Source organism: Panulirus ornatus, chromosome 28, assembly GCF_036320965.1.
Source record: "Panulirus ornatus isolate Po-2019 chromosome 28, ASM3632096v1, whole genome shotgun sequence".
Classification (NCBI taxonomy): Eukaryota; Metazoa; Arthropoda; class Malacostraca; order Decapoda; family Palinuridae; genus Panulirus; species Panulirus ornatus.
In genome coordinates this window covers 20,805,148-20,818,679 of record NC_092251.1, presented here as the reverse complement: position 1 = coordinate 20,818,679, position 13,532 = coordinate 20,805,148, and the positions used below count along the sequence as shown (strand labels likewise).

Genomic DNA, 13,532 nt, shown 5'->3' with positions numbered 1-13,532 from the left:
CGCACTGCTCTTCCCCAATCTGATGCTCTGTACATGCCTTCACCCTCTCAATCAATACCCTCCCATATAATTTACCAGGAATACTCAACAAACTTATACCTCTGTAATTTGAGCACTCACTCTTATCCCCTTTGCCTTTGTACAATGGCACTATGCACGCATTCCGCCAATCCTCAGGCACCTCACCATGAGTCATACATACATTAAATAACCTTACCAACCAGTCAACAATACAGTCACCCCCTTTTTTAATAAATTCCACTGCAATACCATCCAAACCTGCTGCCTTGCCGGCTTTCATCTTCCGCAAAGCTTTTACTACCTCTTCTCTGTTTACCAAATCATTTTCCCTAACCCTCTCACTTTGCACACCACCTCGACCAAAACACCCTATATCTGCCACTCTGTCATCAGACACATTCAACAGACCTTCAAAATACTCATTCCATCTCCTTCTCACATCACCGCTACTTGTTATCACCTCCCCATTTACGCCCTTCACTGAAGTTCCCATTTGCTCCCTTGTCTTACGCACCCTATTTACCTCCTTCCAGAACATCTTTTTATTCTCCCTAAAATTTACTGATAGTCTCTCACCCCAACTCTCATTTGCCCTTTTTTTCACCTCTTGCACCTTTCTCTTGACCTCCTGTCTCTTTCTTTTATACATCTCCCACTCAATTGCATTTTTTCCCTGCAAAAATCGTCCAAATGCCTCTCTCTTCTCTTTCACTAATACTCTTACTTCTTCATCCCACCACTCACTACCCTTTCTAAACAGCCCACCTCCCACTCTTCTCATGCCACAAGCATCTTTTGCGCAATCCATCACTGATTCCCTAAATACATCCCACTCCTCCCCCACTCCCCTTACTTCCATTGTTCTCACCTTTTTCCATTCTGTACACAGTCTCTCCTGGTACTTCCCCACACAGGTCTCCTTCCCAAGCTCACTTACTCTCACCACCTTCTTCACCCCAACATTCACTCCTCTTTTCTGAAAACCCATACTAATCTTCACCTTAGCCTCCACAAGATAATGATCAGACATCCCTCCAGTAGCACCTCTCAGCACATTAACATCCAAAAGTCTCTCTTTCGCACGCCTGTCAATTAACACGTAATCCAATAACGCTCTCTGGCCATCTCTCCTACTTACATAAGTATACTTATGTATATCTCGCTTTTTAAACCAGGTATTCCCAATCATCAGTCCTTTTTCAGCACATAAATCTACAAGCTCTTCACCATTTCCATTTACAACACTGAACACCCCATGCATACCAATTATTCCCTCAACTGCCACATTACTCACCTTTGCATTCAAATCACCCATCACTATAACCCGGTCTCGTGCATCAAAACCGCTAACACACTCATTCAGATGCTCCCAAAACACTTGCCTCTCTTGATCTTTCTTCTCATGCCCAGGTGCATATGCACCAATAATCACCCACCTCTCTCCATCAACTTTCAATTTTACCCATATTAATCGAGAATTTACTTTCTTACATTCTATCACATACTCCCACAACTCCTGTTTCAGGAGTATTGCTACTCCTTCCCTATATATATATATATATGTGTGTGTGTGTGTGTGTGTGTCTGTGTGTATGTGGGGGGGTTGAGTCATTTTTCTTGTTTCCTTGCCTTGCACTACGTCACTGACGCGGGAAAAAGTGATTAGGTATAATAAATATAATAAATAGATAAATGTATATATGTATAAAACTAAATTAACTTCCCATCATTAGCAAGGTTATACCTCCTTAATAGAGATCACAGCATCAGTTATGTAATTATGTTTCACTTTATCGTATTACCGTATTTTTGATAATTGTAATAGGGCTTGAAACAAGGTGTTATACATAGCACCACTCAGACATCACACTGCAGAGAGTGTCTTTCCTCCTTTTCGGTAAAGAACACACATATCACAAAAATCTGCCACCTGGTGTTCAACCTTGCAGAGAACTCGGTTGTACACCTTCCAACTCTTGTAAGTAGAAAAACTCCTCAAAAGGGCGGGATTCCTGTTTACTTTGTTCCGTTTGGGAGTGATATCTCGAGCACTAACACAATTTAACTGGAAAGTTTTTCCCACTAAAATTGGCAAGAAAGTCACACATGCAAATATCTGGTCTGCAATCGTAAATTTAGCCTGTCACGTGTACATGCATGACTTGACTGTTAACATGTTAACTGCTCTACCTGCCTTCCCCTGGTTACGTGCTGTATTAACACTCTCAACTGATGCCAATCTGTGCTCGTGATGATTTAGCTTAATTTCGTATTCCCCGAGTTCCTCTTTCATGGCACTTCTCATAATCTTTAGATTGATTTCTGATGTTCAATACTTCCATCTCAGATTGCATCAATCTCTGTTACTGGTTTTATATCATTTCAACCAACAACTCGAAACATTTGTTCTCTTTGAGTTACAAGTTTTATCCCTTCCTCTTCCTTCCTTTTAGTGAATCTTGTCACAGTTGACAAGTCTTAATATTCTCCCATATCAAAATTCATAACTACCTAATATCGCTCTGTAAAGGAAAGTAAATTGAACAATGTTAGTGTGTGATAAGCATGTATAACATGACTGCCCTTAGTGGTTTTGCTGTCTGGACTACCTTGGTCCAATTACTGTCCTCGTATTCTTTGTTCAAGAAGTCTAAAGACCTGACACTGTCCCCCCATAATTGTAAAAATATCTGTGACTGTGATATAGTTAGCAACACAAAAACAGGTTTCATCCAGGAAATATTTTTGAATGAACTGTCGTAAAAGTTGCCATCAGGTTGTAAATACAGATTACTATCAACAAATTTACTTTTAATTGCTCCCAAGTCAGCCACTCACGATACTGGTTGCTTGGATATCCTATATATGCTCAGAAATTTGGTGGCACACTTAGGGCCTTTGATCTGAAAATAGTCATAACATTCTTACTGTTACTGAAATCCTTATAAGTCGCAAATCAAACTTTTTGTTATTTATTCATTTTATTGTACTTTCGCTGTCTCCCGCGTTAGCGAGGTAGCACAAGGAAACAGACGAAAGGATGGCTCAACCCTCCCACATACACATGTATATACATACACGTCCACACACGCACATATACATATCTATACATTTCAAAGTATACATAATATACACACAGACATATACATATATACACAAGTACATTTTTCATACTGTCAGCCCTTATTCATTCCCGTCGACACCCCGCCACACATGAAATAACAACCCCCTCCCCCCTTATGTGCGCGAGGTAGCGGCTAGGAGACAACAAAGGCCTCATTCGATCACACTCAGTCTCTAGCTGTCATGTATAATGCACCGAAACCACAGCTCCCTTTCCACATCCAGGCCCCACAGAACTTTCCATGGTTTACCCCCAGACGCTTCACATGCCCTGGTTCAATCCACTGACAGCACATCGACCCCGGTAAACCACATCGCTCCAATTCACTCTATTCTTTGCACGCATTTCACCCTCCTGCATGTTCAGGCCCCAATCACTCAAAATCTTTTTCACTCCGTCTTTCCACCTCCAGTTTGGTCTCCCACTTCTCGTTCCCTCCACCTCAGACAAATATATCCTCTTTGTCAATCTTTCCTCACTCATCCTCTCCATGTGAACAAAACATTTCAAAACACCCTCTTCTCTCTCAACAACACTCTTTTTATTACCACACATCTCTTTTACCCTTTCATTACTTACTCGATCAAACCACCTCACACCACTTATTGTCCTCAAACATCTCATTTCCAGCACATCCATCCTCCTCCGCACAACTCTATCTATAGCCCGCGCCTCCCAACCATATATCATTGCTGAAACCACTATTCCTTAAAGCATAACCATTTTTGCTTTTCAAGATAATGTTCTGGACTTCCACACATTCTTCAATGCTCTGAGAACTTTCGCCCCCTCCCCCACCCTATGATTCACTTCTGTTTCCATGGTTCCATCCACTGCCAAATCCACTCCCAGATATCTAAAACACTTCACTTCCTCCAGTTTTTCTCCATTCAGACTTACCTCCCAATTGACTTGTCCCTCAACTCTACTGTACCTAATAACCTTACTCTTATTCACATTTACTCTCAGCTTTCTTCTTTCACACACTACCAAACTCAGTCACCAGCTTCTGCAGTTTCTCACCCGAATCAGCCACCAGCGCTGTATCATCAGCAAACAACAACTGACTCACTTCCCAAGCTCCCTCATCCACAACAGACTGCATACTTGCCCCTCTTTCCAAAACTCTTGCATTCACCTCCCTAACAATCCCATCCATAAACAAATTAAACAACCATGGAGACATCACGCACCCCTACCATAAACCAACATTCACTGTGAACCAATCGCTTTCCTCTTCCTACGCGTACACATGCCTTACACGATAAATACTTTTCACTACTTCTAACAACTTGTCTCCCACACCATATATTCTTAATACCTTCCACAGAGCATCTCTATCAACTCTATCATATGCCTTCTCCAGATCCATAAATGCTACATACAAATCCATTTGCTATTCTAAGTATTTCTCTTACATTCTTCAAAGCAAACACCTGATCCACACATCCTCTACCACTTCTGAATCCACACTGCTCTTCCCCAATCTGATGCTCTGTACATGCCTTCACCCACTCAATCAATACCCTCCCATATAATTTCCCAGGAATACTCAGCTAACTTATACCTCTGTAATTTGTGCACTCACTTTTATCCCCTTTGCCTTTGTACAATGGCACTATGCAAGCATTACGCCAATCCTCAGGCACCTCACCATGAGTCATACAGACGTTAGATAATCTTACCATCCAGTCAACAATACAGTCACCCCTTTTTAATAAATTCCACTGCAATACCATCCAAACCCGCTGACTTGCCGGCTTTCATCTCCTGCAAAACTTTTACTACCTCTTCTCAGTTTACCAAATCATTCTCCCTAACCCTCTCACTTTGCATACCACTTCGACCAAAACACCCTATATCTGCCACTTATCATCAAACACATTCAACAAACCTTCAAAATACTTACTCCATCTCCTTCTCACATCACCACTACTTGTTATCACCTCCCCATTAGCCCCCTTCACTGATGTTCCCATTTGTTCCCTTGTCTTACACACTTTATTTACCTCCTTCCAAAAATCTTTTTATTCTCCCTAAAATTTAATGATTTTCTCTCACCCCAAGTCTCATTTGCCCTCTTTTTCACCTCTTGCACCTTTCTCTTGACCTCCTGCCTCTTTCTTTTATACATCTCCCACTCATTTGCATTATTTCTCTGCAAAAATCGTCCAAATGTCTCTCTCTTCTCTTTCCCTAATAATCTCTTCTTCATCCCACCACTCACTACCCTTTCTAATCTGCCCACCTCTCATGCTACTCATGCCACAAGCATCTTTTGTGCAAGCCATCACCGCTTCCCTAAATACATCCCATTCCTCCCCAACTCCCCTTACGTCCTTTGTTCTCACCTTTTTCCATTCTGTACTCAGTCTCTCCTGGTACTTCCTCACACAGGTCTCCTCCCCAAGCTCACTTACTCTCACCACTCTCTTCACCCCAACATTCTCTCTTGTTTTCTGAAAACCTCTACAAATCTCCACTTTCGCCTCCACAAGATAATGATCAGACATCCCTCCAGTTGCACCTCACACACCTATCAATTAACACATAATCAAATAATACTCTCTGGCCATCTCTCCTACTTACATACGCATACTTATGTATACCTCTCTTTTTAAACCAGGTATTCCCAATCACCAGTCCTTTTTCAGTACATAAATCTACAAGCTCTTTACCATTTCCATTTACAACACTGAACACCCCATATACATCGATTGTTCCCTCAACTGCCATATTACTCATCTTTGCATTCAAATCGCCCACCACTATAACCCGGTCTCGTGCATCAAAACTACTAACATATTCACTCAGCTGCTCCCAAAACACTTGCCTCTCATGATCTTTCTTCTCATGCCCAGGTGCATATGCACCAATAATCACCCATCTTTCTCCATCCACTTTCAGTTTTACCCATATCAATCTAGAGTTTACTTTCGTGCATTCTATCACATACTCCCACCACTCCTGTTTCAGTAGCGCTACTCCTTCCCTTGCTCTCGTCCTCTCACTAACCCCTGACTTTACTCCCAAGACATTCACAAACCACTCTTCCCATTTACCCTTGAGCTTCATTTCACTCGGAGCCAAAACATCCAGGTTCCTTTCCTCAAACATACCACCTATCTCTCCTTTTTTCTCATCTTGGTTACATCCTCTTACATTTAGACACCCCAATCTAAACCTTCGAGGAGGATGAGCACTCCTCGTGTGACTCCTTCTTCTGTTTCCCCTTTTAGAAAGTTAAAATCAAACTTAATATCAAATATTTACTTTATTCAAGGGCCCCCTTACACTCTACTCCCCCATCATACTTCTACATAATAACCCTGCTGAATGATGATCTTACAAATTTTTTATTAAGCTTCACTAAGTCCAGGAAGCACCTTCTGTACCACTCTGTGTGAATGTGTGTGTGTGTGTGTGTGTGTGTCTGTGTGTGTGTGTGTGGGTGGGTGCAATTTGTACTTACCACTTGTGTTTTATGGGGAAAGATTTTTACAATCATGTTGCTGTCTCTTAAACATTATGGATTGTCCCTTTACACCTTCATTATATTGAACCTCTTCTTGCCTTTATCAAAGCGATAGCATGCAGTAATCCTATTGCCTCTTGTAACACTTTAAAGAGCATTTCTTCTTTCTTTCCCCTTTCCTGTTATGTGGTATTTCTTTCCCATTTCCTGTTATTTGGTGTATGTTGTGAGTATTTACAAATTTATTTATGTGTATGTGTGTTTATTTCCCTATTTGTACTGTAATTGAGAGAGTTTTACAGTAATGGGGTCCCATCACTTTAACATTCTCTACTATCACATTACTTTTTAAATTTCTGTATGCTGTTTGCATTAACCAAGTCTTCATTCACTTTATTCATATTCATCCACCAGTCTTACACAATAAAAGTAGTTCTTCTTACCTTTCTTGTTTATTTTCATATTAAGTCCTCTGGTTGTCCTATATGAACATCTCTTAAAGAACTTTTTAGTCTACATCAATTTGTTTTAAACACTTACAAGGTTGTGACCAGGTTACCCCTCATCCTATTCCAAAGTGGGTAAATCTTGGACCTCAAGCTTTTCCTGGTAACTCAGCTCTCTTAATTCCATTATTAATTTTGTTCCTTTCCTCCGAACCTTTTCTACTTGTTCTTTGTACTTCTTTAGGAGTGGTAACCAAACCTGAGAAGAATATACTAGTTCTGGCCTTATGTAAGCTGTAAACATATTGCTAAATACTTCCTTATCCATGAGTGGATGGACCATTCTTCGTCTGTTTCCTGGCGCTACCTTGCTGATGCGGAAAATAGAGATTAATTATAATAAATAAATAAATGAACAGCATCACTACCCCCCTGCTTCAGTGAGATAGCACCAGGAAAACAGACAAAAAAAACCACATTGGTTCACACTAAGTCTCTAGATGTCATGTGTAATGCACCAAAACCACAGCTCCCTAACCACATCCAGGCCCCACTTATATACATATATGGAAAGGTCTAACATGTGTCCTTTGTTCCCTCTCACTAAGGTAATCTTCAATAGAATGATTTTTTTAATTCTTTTCATGCCTACCATTCAAAGGTTAAAGGCACACTGTTGCCAAAGAGAAACTGAGCTACTGTTTGGTATTACTATGGTATAATACACTGTGTTGGTGCTGCAAGTATTCAAGTGTTTTTTTCACATTGTTTCTTGGAAGTATATTTCTCATTCAGAGAATACGAAATGGTATGTAGGCATGGGTTAGTACCAGTTCTTTATAGCTGTACAAGAAGATGTACAGTATCATTGTTGTTATCGGATTCCCCCTGCTTGACATTGCACTGCAAGTGGAAAAGTCACCTTTGATGAGGATGTATCACTGGGAATACATTTATGTCAATGAACACCTCATTCCTTAGGAGTTTACATTTTCCTGCTACTGAATGCAGCACAGCCCAAGGCTGTGGGAGCCTTTAGAAAGGTCCTGAGTAACATCTAGATTCTTTCAGAGAAATGGTCCTAGAGTAATTATCAATATGATACTATACATTAACCAGCACAGTAACAGGAGGGCTGCATCTCAAGTTGTTAATGATTCCTACTACTTATTTTGGTTAATTAATGAGGTTAGGTGAAGTTTCCATTAGTTCTCATGATTTTTACAAATGTTTTACCTACTTTTACAGTAACTAACCTTAAATGTTCTGATAAACATAATCTTTACTACTATTGCCTTAATATAATCAATTAATAAAATATGCTCAAAACTGTGCTCTACATTTATCATTGTATTTTATGAATACAGTGATTATTACAGAAGAGTAACTCAATACATAAGGCTACTATCGATGCAAGTTAAACTAAACTTCGGATGAAAAATTTTGCATGTTAATCTTTCCAGAAGCATAAAAGCCGTAGAACATGACTTGGAGCACTGTATTAAATTCTGTGATTTTAGATAATGAGAAAGTGGTGAGGGGTATGAACGTCGGGAAAATATGGGGTTAATGTAAAAGTAGGTTAAACACTTCCTAAAATTCACAGAGCCTACAAAACCTCACCTAACTTCTCTTAAAACAGAGATTTAGGATAGAAATATATTGAGGTGGGATAAAGCTGGGGACAGAATGAAGTGGCGGCTGGTTAGGATGTTGAGCAGTGGCACCATTTGGTCTGTTATTTATTTAGCTGCTCATTATGTAAACACTCAATCATGAAAGTTTGCTACATTGAAAATTAAGACCAATCTTAAATGTTTGGGCAGTTTGGTAGGGTTTCCAAAAGGTCCTGTTAATTTTTCACAAGTTTTACCTCCCCTTACATAGGCTGACCCCACAGTATGATCTAGGACATTTATAACCCTCTCTACCATCACCATATCATGCTCAGCAACTATGACTCTATTCTCTTAATACAACACTACCATTCAACAACAAAATGACTCAATATGCAATGTTACTTTCCATACCTCATGTAACTGGTAATTTACCTACCTTTGGCACTTTAATAATGCTTAGGTTCTCTTCCACATTTGAAAGGAAGTTGTAGCACGTTTGAAAGAAGTTTTACCACATTCGAAGGAAGTTTTACAGGCCGTCTTCTTTGTGCATCAAACTGGTGAAAGACAGATGAAAATGAAAAGGTGACAAAAATGTTCAGCTGTGATAAATGAATTTGAGGCAAAATTACATCATGAATATAAATAGATTGCACCCTTTCAACCTCAAAATTTGTGATGAATCAATATTCGATTTTTAGTTTTATTCAGAACAATGACATTTCGTACATTAACTGCCTCACAAATGACTTCCATCCCTGATGGACAAAGGTCTGGACAACAAAGAACTGAGACTATAAAAAGTTCCATAATATTATCCGGTAACTGTAACAAGCTGAAACAAAAAGGATTTCATAACTTTTGGGTCAAATATTTCACCTAAAATCGCCAAGCATAATTTGCTTTAGTTAAATATGTGGTATTGTTCCCGTTTCGAACGTTAACCAATTTAGTTGTGTTGTTAGGTGAGGTTAGGTTTGCTTGAAATTGTTTTTCATATGATTTCTGATGTCTTGAACGATTCTGACCTTCAGTCCAATGCAAATCATTACTTTTATTTTATCTTTTCCCCACCTAAAACCCAGGCTCCCAAAGGTCCCCCATTATCAGTGGATAAATGGGTTTATGTCTCAAAGGGTAGTGATTAGTTGTGTGCAAAAGACCTCAAAAACCATTGGAAAATATAATTCTAACTTAGAAACAGTAATTTTACAAAGATGCCTTTGTTGACTGGACGTGTTGTTGAGTGGACGTGGTGGTTTATGGTACTGTCATTAGCCAAGGGTGTACGCATTTCATCAACAAAGAACTATTATCATAACAAAGCAGTACTACAGTACATTTGCCATGCATGTAACAGTAACTCATAATCATTCTTGACAAAATAAACGATGGCCACCAGCCCCCGTACCGTCTACAACTTCAGGATATAGAGATTGTCTCCAACCCTCAAAGACCAGCATGAGGATCCTCGCCATGGCAGATGGCCAAGTGTTGAATTGGTTGGCTCCCCTCAAAAAGATATACCCTATTTCGAAAGAAAATTTACAACTAAGAGACTTACGTTTTTATGAAGTTCGATTTAGGGGAAAAAAAATATCCGCGCTTAAAAGGATGATTTAATCATTGGACAGACTACAAACAGAAGGCACAAGTAAACATATTTCCATAGTGATTTTCACCATTGGTTTGCTCACTGGGATTTATATCTGTTAAATAACCATGGTCATTATAGCTTTCAAAGTCGTTACATACATAAACCGAAAATCTTTATTTCCTTCACGTACGTTTACCTATGTATGTCCCTTTTTAAGCCAGGTATTTCCGATAATCAGTCACTTTTCAGCTCACAACTCCGTAGACTGTTTATCATTTACATTCATGATACTGAATACACCATCCCCCACTATTAAATCCTCAACTGCCACGTAGCTCACCTTCGCATTCAAAACCCCCATCATTAACACCTGGTCTCTTGTGTCAGCACTGCAAACACTCACTCAGCTGCTTCCAAAAAACACTCTGCATGCCTTGATCTTTCTTTACTTGGCCAGATCTAGAGTTCACAGCCTTAACATTCTTTCACACACTCTTGGTTGAGGAGTAGCGATACTCCTTCCTTAGCTCTTGTCCTCTCACAGCCCTTGCCTTTACTCCCAAGTCATTTCCAAACCATCTTTCTCCTTCACCCTTGATTACCCTTGAGTTTTGTGTCACTCAGAGCCAGAACATCCAGGTTTCTTTCCTCATACATACTACCTACTCCTCCTCTCATCTTGGTTACATCAACCCACGTTCAGACACCCAAATCTGAGCCTTCCAGGAGGATGACTAACTACTTCCTGCTTAGTTCCTTCTATTCCGTTTTTAGAAACAGAAATACAAGAAGAGAGGAGGATGAGTTCAGCCTCCCAACTCCCGCTCCCTTTTGTCGCCTTCTACACGTAGGGAATATGGAGGTAGAATTCTTTCTCCCCTACCCGAGGGTTATAGCTACTGGGAAGGACGTGGGAGCTTAAAAAGCTCCGAAACTCCGAAGTGGAGGGAAAGAAACGGCTATCAAAATGGCCCATCTTTGAGTCGCCGATGGCCACATAGTAATCATATCACAAACCAACCTAACGAGATTTGCGTGGTGTAACTCATGGTAGGGGCAAACAAGCCGCCAGGTCTTGGGAGAAAAACTCAAATAATAATTGTAGAAGAGGGAAAGTGAGCCAACATTACGATGCTGGGCGAGCGGGTCAAATTTTGAAGTTAGCTTGGGAGCGTTTTTAAGTAGTTAAAAGTGTATATATATATATATATATATATATATATATATATATATATATATATATATATATATATATATATATTATTATTATATTATTATTATTATTATTATTATTATTTATTTGGCTTTGTCGCTGTCTCCCGCGTTTGCGAGGTAGCGCAAGAAAACAGACGAAAGAAATGGCCCAGCCCACCCCCATACACATGTATATACATACACGTCCACACACGCAAATATACATACTTAGACATCTCAATGTACACATATATATACACACACAGACATATACATATATACACATGCACACAATTCATACTGTCTGCCTTCATTCATTCCCATCGCCACCTCGCCACACATGGAATAACATCCCCCTCCCCCCTCATGTGTGCGAGGTAGCGCTAGGAAAAGACAACAAAGGCCCCATGTTCACACTCAGTCTCTAGGTGTCATGTAATAATGCCCGAAACCACAGCTCCCTTTCCACATCCAGGCCCCACAGAACTTTCATGGTTTACCCCAGACGCTTCACATGCCCTGATTCAATCCATTGACAGCACGTCGACCCCGGTATACCACATCGATCCAATTCACTCTATCCCTTGCCCGCCTTTCACCCTCCTGCATGTTCAGGCCCCGATCACTCAAAATCTTTTTCACTCCATCTTTCCACCTCCAATTTGGTCTCCCACTTCTCGTTCCCTCCACTTCCGACACATATATCCTCTTGGTCAATCTTTCCTCACTCATTCTCTCCATGTGCCCAAACCATTTCAAAACACCCTCTTCTGCTCTCTCAACCACGCTCTTTTTATTTCCACACATCTCTCTTACCCTTACATTACTTACTCGATCAAACCACCTCACACCATATACTGTCCTCAAACATCTCATTTCCAGCACATCCACCCTCCTGCGCACAACTCTATCCATAGCCCACGCCTCGCAACCATACAACATTGTTGGAACCACTATTCCTTCAAACATACCCATTTTTGCTTTCCACACATTCTTCAAGGCTCCCAGGATTATCGCCCCCTCCCCCACCCTATGATTCACTTCCGCTTCCATGGTTTCATCCGTTGCCAGATCCACTCCCAGATATCTAAAACACTTTACTTCCTCCAGTTTTTCTCCATTCAAACTTACCTCCCAATTGACTTGACCCTGAACCCTACTGTACCTAATAACCTTGCTCTTATTCACATTTACTCTTAACTTTCTTCTTTCACACAATTTACCAAACTCAGTCACCAGCTTCTGCAGTTTCTCACATGAATCAGCCACCAGCGCTGTATCATCAGTGAACAACTACTGACTCACTTCCCAAGCTCTCTCATCCCCAACAGACTGCATACTTGCCCCTTTTTCCAAAACTCTTGCATTCACCTCCCTAACAACCCCATCCATAAACAAATTAAACAACCATGGAGACATCACACACCCCTGCTGCAAACCTACATTCACTGAGAACCCATCACTTTCCTCTCTTCCTACACGTACACATGCCTTACATCCTCGATAAAAACTTTTCACTGCTACTAACAACTTGCCTCCCACACCATATATATATATATATATACTATATATACATATATATATATATATATATATATATATATATATATATATATATATATATATAATTTTTTTTTTTTTTTTTTTTTTTTTTTTGCTTTGTCGCTGTCTCCCGCGTTTGCGAGGTAGCGCAAGGAAACAGACGAAAGAAATGGCCCAACCCACCCCCATACACATGTATATACATACGTCCACACACGCAAATATACATACCTACACAGCTTTCCATGGTTTACCCCAGACGCTTCACATGCCTTGATTCAATCCACTGACAGCACGTCAACCCCGGTATACCACATCGCTCCAATTCACTCTATTCCTTACCCCCCTTTCACCCTCCTGCATGTTCAGGCCCCGATCACACAAAATCTTTTTCACTCCATCTTTCCACCTCCAATTTGGTCTCCCTCTTCTCCTCGTTCCCTCCACCTCCGACACATATATCCTCTTGGTCAATCTTTCCTCACTCATTCTCTCCATGTGCCCAAGCCATTTC

At 40.4% G+C, this 13,532-nt stretch overlaps 1 long non-coding RNA gene across 1 annotated transcript in view; it reads right to left on the bottom strand.

Annotated features, from left to right (window-relative positions):
- Positions 1 to 4,092: 4,092 nt before the first annotated feature.
- Positions 4,093 to 13,532, bottom strand: part of LOC139757890 (uncharacterized) — a 52,107-nt gene continuing 42,667 nt past the window's right edge. The window contains exons 3-4 of the long non-coding RNA XR_011714736.1: positions 9,122 to 9,242; positions 4,093 to 7,325 (exon numbers count right to left, since the gene is read on the bottom strand). This is a non-coding gene — a long non-coding RNA (uncharacterized lncRNA). The remainder of the gene's footprint in view (positions 7,326 to 9,121; positions 9,243 to 13,532) is intronic.